General features: G+C 37.1%; 1 long non-coding RNA gene across 1 annotated transcript in view; it reads left to right on the plus strand.

Moving 5' to 3' along the window:
* The window catches only part of LOC107672214 (uncharacterized), a 17,175-nt gene that overhangs the window by 428 nt on the left and 8,412 nt on the right, over window positions 1–8,335 (plus strand). Inside the window, exon 2 of the long non-coding RNA XR_001632297.1 lies at window positions 4,262–4,268. This is a non-coding gene — a long non-coding RNA (uncharacterized LOC107672214). The remainder of the gene's footprint in view (window positions 1–4,261; window positions 4,269–8,335) is intronic.

The following is an 8,335-nucleotide window of genomic DNA, read 5'->3' on the forward strand; positions in this document are numbered from 1 at the left end:
ATCAACATATTTTTGAAGTTTTACATTAAAAATAAGAATATATCAGTGTTTCCCAGTTTTTTGTCTTATGTACCCCCTAAATTAAATTATAGTTAAAATAAAATAGTTGTATTTTTATTAAAATACATTTTGTGGGTAAAAAAAACAAACTCACTAAGTGACACGTGTTATGCTGTGAGTGTGATCAACACAAATTTATAAAACCTTCACACATTACTCTTTTTTTTTTTGTTTTTTTTTTTTCTTTACTTAAAAGGGAAGTTTAAAATTAGATTACATTATGTATTTAACAAGCTAAAAAATTTTAACTTGCTTAACTGTCCCCTGAGGTATGTGATTTGTCATTATATTTGGTATATTTGTAAAAAGGTCAGCAGTGAAATGACTATTTCTCCTTTCCCTTTTCTGTCACTATGTTCCCCCACCTCTGTCTTTCTCTCTTCCCTCCCTCCCCATTTTGTCTCTGTCTAACTAGAAAAGGTGTTCTGATGGATTAGGGGTATTTTCCTCTTTATTTTGCAGTATGTTGTGACCCTGGCTGTGTGACAGGCCTCCTATATCTCCAGTCCTAGGGGGATTTTTTTCTCCACACGGCCCACTGCTCCCAGATGAAGATGTATCACAGGTGACCCATTAACTGATGGGCACATTCTACAAATGCAAGTGTAACTCCTTAATGCTTTACCACTGTCACCACTGAATGAGGTGCGTGTGTGTGTGTGTGTGTGTGTGTGTGTGTGTGTGAGAAGAAGAGTTTTCCAGGGTGAGCATATTTCTTCTAACTAACTAAAGCGGCATGTTTTGTCATTTAGTTTGGACAGATCCCACCTGATAAGCGTTCACTGAGAGAGTGAGAGCTACGGGCTGGGACACAGAGACAGCCTCATGTTGTTGGCCTAATTAGGCTGCTGGTGGTGTTGGAGGGGAGAGGCCACTGAATCAGACAAGCCCTGTCTACACATGGCCCCAGTGGAGTCATGGATAAGCCAGCCTGTGCCATGCTCTACCCTGTTGAAAAAACAGCATATGTGGGTTAGATATGTTTTGAAGCATGCCAGGTGGTTTGAACTGGTTTAAGCTGGTCCTTAGTTGGTCATGAGATGGTATAAGCTGGTCCTGAACTGGTCCTGAGCAGGAGCTAGTTGCTTAGGACCAGCACATGACCATCTTAAACCAGCTCATTACCAACTAAGGACCAGCTCAAACCAGCTGTCATGATTCAAAACATACCTAACCAAAATATGCTGTTTTTTCTTTTCAACAGGGTACACTGATATTTAGGAGCGATATGGAGTCTAATTTGTGCCTTGTGTTGCTCCTCAAGTGTGCTCTGTACTAGCCTAGTCTACACATCTCACACCCACAGACTGGTTACAGAAAGAACACCAAGGTAATTTGGGGGCAGCAGAGCTGTGTGTGTGAAGTGTGAGGCCCACTTTTTTGATACTAACCTCTGTTTGGGGCATTCCATTTAAAGTGAGATGACACCAGATACAGATGTAAACAGTGTCTGAAATGTTTTCCACTTTTTGTGTTCCACATGTTCCACATTTGAAAGGGGTAAAAAAAAATGCATATGACCATACTGCATATGTAGCATAAATGCAAATCTGTCCTGATGCAACCAAAGTAGTCCGATTAGCAAACAAAGCAGTTTAATGTGTCCATTCTTTTTAGTGAATCAGTCACATTTAACGCAACCAGTGAAATCCAATTCCTATACAAATTACTCTCATGAGTCGGTTCTTTTTATTGAATCAAACACATACTTTGCAAGCAGTGTGATCCAATTCCTGCATGAATGACTCTTATTAATTAGTTATTTTTATTGAATCAAGTACATACATCACAACCAGTGTGAGCCAAATCCTGAATGAATAACACTTATGAGCTGGTTCTTTTTAGTAAATCAAACACATACATCACAATCAGTGTGATCCGATTCCTGAATGAATGACACTTTTAAGTCCCTTCTTTTTTAGTGACTCTGTCCAGCTTATTAACTGGGAGAATTCAATCAGCTTAGTTACTGACTTGTTGATTATCTGAAAAAATGCAGCTAAAGGTATGCATTGTGAGTTTGGTCTGTAGTATTTAATAAAAAAATTTATGTAAAATATTACCACATTTTGTTTATTTTGTTGAATATTAAGTTAAAGGGTTAGTTCACCCAAAAATGAAAATTAGGCTGCGTTTTACTCACCCCCAATGCATCCTAGGTGTATATGACTTTCTTCTTTCAGACGAATCCAGTCGGAGTTATATTAAAAATTGTCTTTGATCTTTCAAGCTGTTTAATGCCACTCAGTGGGTGTTGCATTGCTTCAGTCCAAAAGAACTTAAATAAAAATCGCCCATCCATAAAAAGAAGTGTCTCACACGGCTCCGGGGGGTGAACAAAGGCCTTCTGTAGCGAATCGATGCGTTTTTGTAAGAAAAATATCCATATTCAAAACGTAATAATCACTTTAATGTAGCTTGCACACTACTTTAATGTAGTGTGGGAACATTCTTCTTTACAAATCCTCGTTTTGTACTTCTAATTCTTGACCGTTATTTTGTTTTGATCTCTCCGTGCCTTCAAAGCTAAGTATTGGTTTGCGTTTATTCTGCCTTTAAAAAGAATTTAGCATTTTTTACATTTATTTAATTTATTTTTTAATTATACCACAATTTTACCTTGGAATTGCATTGTTTTTTTGTTTTTTTTCCAAAGATTAATATGCATTGAAGTACTAACAAATCATTAATGGGATCCTAAATGGACCATAAGGGAGAAAACGCATCAGGACCTAACAAACGAGGTATAAAATCCTGCCTAAAAGAATCAAGACCAAAAGTGGCACAGCTGTTTTAGTGAATTCACCCCTGAGGGTCTGTGATCTTACAAATTACCCTACTATGTCAGCTTTGGGCTGTGTCATTTCTTTGTATTTCTGTATCATCTCCCTACACACACATACGTATTGGCACACGTATCTCAAGCTAAAACCTCTGTCTCCGTGATTCGCAACTCTTTGTTCTGTACACATGCTTTTGTCTGTTCTCATTAAAAGTGATGCCTTCACATCACGCTCTACTGTCATATTAGTAAAATATTAATGATGCGGATCTGTCTGTTGTTCCCTTGGCTGTTTCTGCGTGTTTGCGGCTCCTCTGTTGTCAGATGCAGAAAACGGTGGTATTGCTGCACCGTAAGCGTTAGTTTGGCATCAAACCTGAAGAAAAGCATGAAGTAATGGGGTCGAATCAGAAAAAGAGAAGCAGCCCGGCACCTTAGAAGGAGAGTGTGTGGGTTTTTGTTAGGTTTGGGTTGGACTTGATAGAAGAAATGTTGGCAGACATTTAAAGAGAGAGGTGTGTTTGAAAAGTGTGGGAAGCTTTTTTAAGGGACAAAAAGTGGGAAACAGAGAAAAACTTCACGAAGGAAAGGAAGTTGTTATTAAATTGTGAAGTGTGACTTGAAGGAAGAGGCGTCTCTTTTGTTGTTTGTATGCTTTTGTGGGAGATTTTCACCCAACATAGAACATGTGAATTTTTGTTCACATTCACTGCATTTGTTTCATGCCTTGTAACAAATGTTGTGGTTATAAATTATAAAGTGGTATGTTTCATCCAACCTTGAACACCAAGTCGTTTACAATTCTTTGAGAATAGCACAATCAATGAGGTAAACACAGTAAGTATCACTGAGTGAACTGACTACACTCTTAAAAATAAAGGTGCTTAAAATGTTACAGAGATGCCATAGAAGAACCATTTTTGGTTCCACAAATAACCATTCAGTCAAAGGTTCTTTAAAGAACCATCTCTTTCTTACCTTTTTAATATCTGAAGAACCTTCTTTTGCCACAAAGAACCTTTTGTGAAACAGAAATTTTGACAAAAAGGTTCTTCTATGTCATCAGGAAAGCACCTTTGTTTTTAAGAGTGTAGTTAAACATTCACAGTGCTCATTTCCCCGTGCATTAAAAAGTTCAAGTGTTTATGTTTGCATTTTGTCATTGTATGAGTGAAAAAGAATGTTGTTTTACTTTGCACTATTGCTACTGCATTTAGTACTGTTTTTAAGAATTTGAAATATTAATCTATTAAGCAGACGTACTGTAAATGAGAGTGGTTCTTTTTTAATTTTTGAAAAAGTTTTAAACAGTATGTAAATAACTTTTAATCTGAAAATCAAACTGAACTAACCTTATTGAATGCTGTTATTTACTCAAAATCTTGTCGACCTCAATCCAACCTGACATCCCCCTTTAAGGACATCTGTTTTTTTTATATGTTTTTATAGTGTAGCACTACAAGTGAAAACTCAAAATCATGGACAAGGTGGCAGAGAAGATAAAACCCCCACACAATCTCAGAAAAAAAATGTGCAAAAACAATTTGTCACTAGGCAGCACCCTCAAAGGGACACCTTTGTACCTTCTTTACACCTAAAGGGTTCATAATTGTATAAGCGTACATACCTTAAAGGTACATATTACTACCTCTAATAGAGTTATCCTGTTATTTTACAATTTTTGCACATTTTTCTGACATTGCACTTTGAGAACCACAGCTTTAGCAAGTGTGTGATTTTTCTGAAATCTGATATGAACCCATGAAGTTGTTGACAGTTGACTGCATGATTGAACTGATCAGTGAAATCATCCGCAGGGCGGGGTTTGCGCTTAACTGGTAAACATCTCCAGATTAACTGGGGGAAAAAGCACAGAAGACAGGTCAGATCACTCTGCAGCCATCTTGGCTACAACCATAGACAGCTAGCAGTAATATACATACATTTAGAGTGCCTATCTACTTGAAAGACTCAGTTATTGATATATATGAGTCAAAATCTACTAAGAGGTAATTAAATGTAACAAATCATGTAAAAATTGATCATCTTTTTACTGAAAAATTAAACATTTTATCAAACTTAATTGCCTTAATCTTTTAAACAACTGAGAAGATAGTGATCTACATTTTATAAAAATCACCAATTTCAGCGAGTGAAAAACAAATTTATTCTCACATACCTTATCAGGTACATTATGGTCTCTGACAGACAGCATGTTGAAGCCCTCCTCATTCTTGGAAAGTCATTAAAGCCAAAGTTGTTTTTATTGTCTCTTATAACAAGAATCTTTTATGTAAGCCCATAAATGTGCTGATTCTATTGTAAATAATAGTGACAAAAATCACTTTTTAAAACTGTTGTTCCATTATTACCCCTTAGCACTTAGACTATATACAGTATATTGCACTTCACTCAAAAGTTTAGCATCACCTGCATGACTTTTCAGTTTTCAGAAACCTTGTAGCTTGCAATGCTTAAAAAATCTACAGCTACATGTGTTGTACACTGTAACACTACTTTGTTCAGATTTTGCCTCAGCAAACTTTCCTTTCATTTTTGTGCATCAGAGAACCTGAAATCAAACAGAAATGTCAATGCAAAATTTATATAAAAGGTTTTCTTTATACGTCCTTGGAGTGCCTACAGTTTTGTATAGTCAGGCCTTTTCACACCCAGACTGCTAGAACAGCACACACCCGCACACAACCCACTCACACACACAACGTGAAAGGAGCTGTGACCTTGTCTACCGTGCCCTCAATACACATCTGTATTTCGGAGAGAAATTTCAGTTCAAACTTAATCTGCATAAGATGTGCATGGTAATGTACGCCTAGGTAAAATATCCATATTTAGGCAGATATTTCAAAATTCTCAGTGTATCTCTCTTTTTTTCTTTTTATTAAGGGAGGCATGAATATTTTTCCATGTGTCATTCAACAATACAGACACAGGTGTGTGTGTCTGTGCATTTGTGAGATCTAAGTTATTGCATTATTGCACAGTGTTGCCTACATACCCAGGGAATAGAATGATCAACGAAAACAAGGCCTTTCTTTATGGCTCACTCTGTCTTTATTGTGGTTATTGTTTGTGCTCTAGTGGGGCTGAAACACTTCAGCCTTGTCAATTAAAAGTCCCTGTCACCCCAGCACAGATAAAATACTGCCACCTCTGAAGGCCATGCATTGCATTCACTTATACAGGCATTTGTAAAGTGGATTTGATATATGTCAGAGTTTGACAAAGAGTCTGCTATAGTATGTGCAACAATGTCTAGTTTAATTTAGAATTCCTGTTATACGACATTAATATCGAATGACAATATTGCAGTGTTTTATTTGCATATGCATTTGCATTTACATTCTTTCTTACTAAAGTAACTTACAAATACATGCCCCAGAATAATTTTTATTGCTTATATAATTAGTTGCTCTGTTACAACTTGTTGGCATCCTTGGTTATGTTTCATCTCAGGCTCAGATGTTTCTCCTTAAAACTGAGATACAGCTGAGACAGTTGTTGACATACAGCATCTTTGAATGAATGTGGATTGCATTGATCAAATAATTTGACTGATTGATATTTTATCTTGACAAATTTGACTACAATTTGAAATTCTAGATGAGGCACGTGTGAGATATGTTCTATATCAGGGCTCTTCAACTCCTGGATTGCCAGTGTCCTGCTGAGTTTAACTGTAACCGAACACAAGCTATTCAAGGTGTTCAATATTACTTGTAAGTTATGTACAGGTGTGTTTAATTGGTATTGGTCTAAAGTCAGCAGGACACTGGCCCTTCAAGACTGGAGTTGATGAGGACTGCTCTATTTAATCCCATTGCTTTCTATGAGAAACAACTGAAAAACGAGGGTGTATTTCAGGGGTGTCCAAACTCGGTCCTGGAGGGCCAGTGTCCTGCAGAGTTTAGCTCCAACCCTAATTAAACACACCTGAACCAGCTAATGAAGCTCTTATAGGCATACTAGAAACTTCTATTCAGGTGTGTTGAGGCAAGTTGGAGCTAAACCCTGCAGGACACCGGCCCTCCAGGACCGAGTTTGGACACCCCTGGTGTATTTCTTTCCAGTGGGGTGTTATTTTATGTTTGTGGTTATTTTTAATTGGCTATCAAGGATAACACTTCTGCGCTAAGATAAATCATGTTTCTACAACCATAGTCCAGGATACCAAATCTAGTCAAGACCTGTATCATGGCCTGCCCATAAAACAATTCATTGTGCATTTTCAACCAGTTATACTATATATTTTATACATATTTCATAGTTTTTAGAGCCTGTTAAATGTGTGAATTGGATTTATCAGTATGTTATTGTGGATAGTTCTAAGTCCTACAAGGTCATTTTTCAAACACAGTAGCAGCAGTATTTTAGTGTTAGTGTGGAGCAACATGCGTTTTCTTTTATGTATGTGTGTATAAGAGTATTTGAGTGATGACGGAAGTGCATAGATTCCTCAGCAGTGCACCTTAAAGAGAGATAAAGGATATAAAGAAAGTGATCTACACACACGCACACACACACACACACACACACACACACACAACACACACACACACACACACACACACACACACACACACACTTCAAGGTCTCTTCTTTAAATTAAAGTCATTTATTAAAGACCATGATAGCCACTGGAAAAGAACATATTGAGAATAAAGATGAGGTTTGGTGTGGTGGGCCACTGGGTGACAGGGGATGGGTCTTCTGGTGTGAATATATCACCCTCATTGTTGAGTTGATGTCAATATATCACCCTTATATGCAGGAAAAATAGAATTATGAGTATAAAGGGAAGTAAAAAGATGGAATAGTTATTAATAAAAAACATCAACTGCAGGTTTCTCAAATATTTAACACAAAATCCAATCTACAGACTTTGAAGAGAAAATATTCTAGACATTCTAAAGGAATATTTTCATAATTTACTCACCCTCATGTCTTTCCAAAACTGTATGACGTTCTTTCTTCCACAGAATACAAAGATATTTTGTCCGTACAAAGTTAATGGGGTCCATTGTTGTTTTAGACCCACTGACTTTCTTATATTGTGTTCCACAGAAAAAAAGAAAGTCATACAGGTTTGAAATGACATGAGGGTGAGTAAATGATGACAGAACTTTAATTTCGGGGTGAAATGTCCCTTAATGTTGGTGTAATGATCCTATCTTTGAGAGTTTTCAAGTTTTGATCTGGCTCAGTCCTGGCCAGATCCTGTGCCCTCCTCTTCCTACCATCTCAAGATAGCTAACTTCATAATGTAGCTTTAATAAACAGTTTGTTCACGAACGACGCCGTTAACTATTAGGAATTGTATTAGTGATTGTGATTGACGTATGCTGTTATTTTGGCGCTCCCGTTCACCACGCTAAGAAAGATGCAGTGAATAGTGGCAGACGCGGTAACACTTTACTTGAAGGGGTGTGCATAAGACTGACATGACACCTTCATAATCATGACATGACACAT

This window comes from Sinocyclocheilus anshuiensis, unplaced genomic scaffold (genome assembly GCF_001515605.1).
Source record: "Sinocyclocheilus anshuiensis isolate Anshui unplaced genomic scaffold, SAMN03320099.WGS_v1.1 scaffold997, whole genome shotgun sequence".
Lineage (NCBI taxonomy): Eukaryota > Metazoa > Chordata > Actinopteri > Cypriniformes > Cyprinidae > Sinocyclocheilus > Sinocyclocheilus anshuiensis.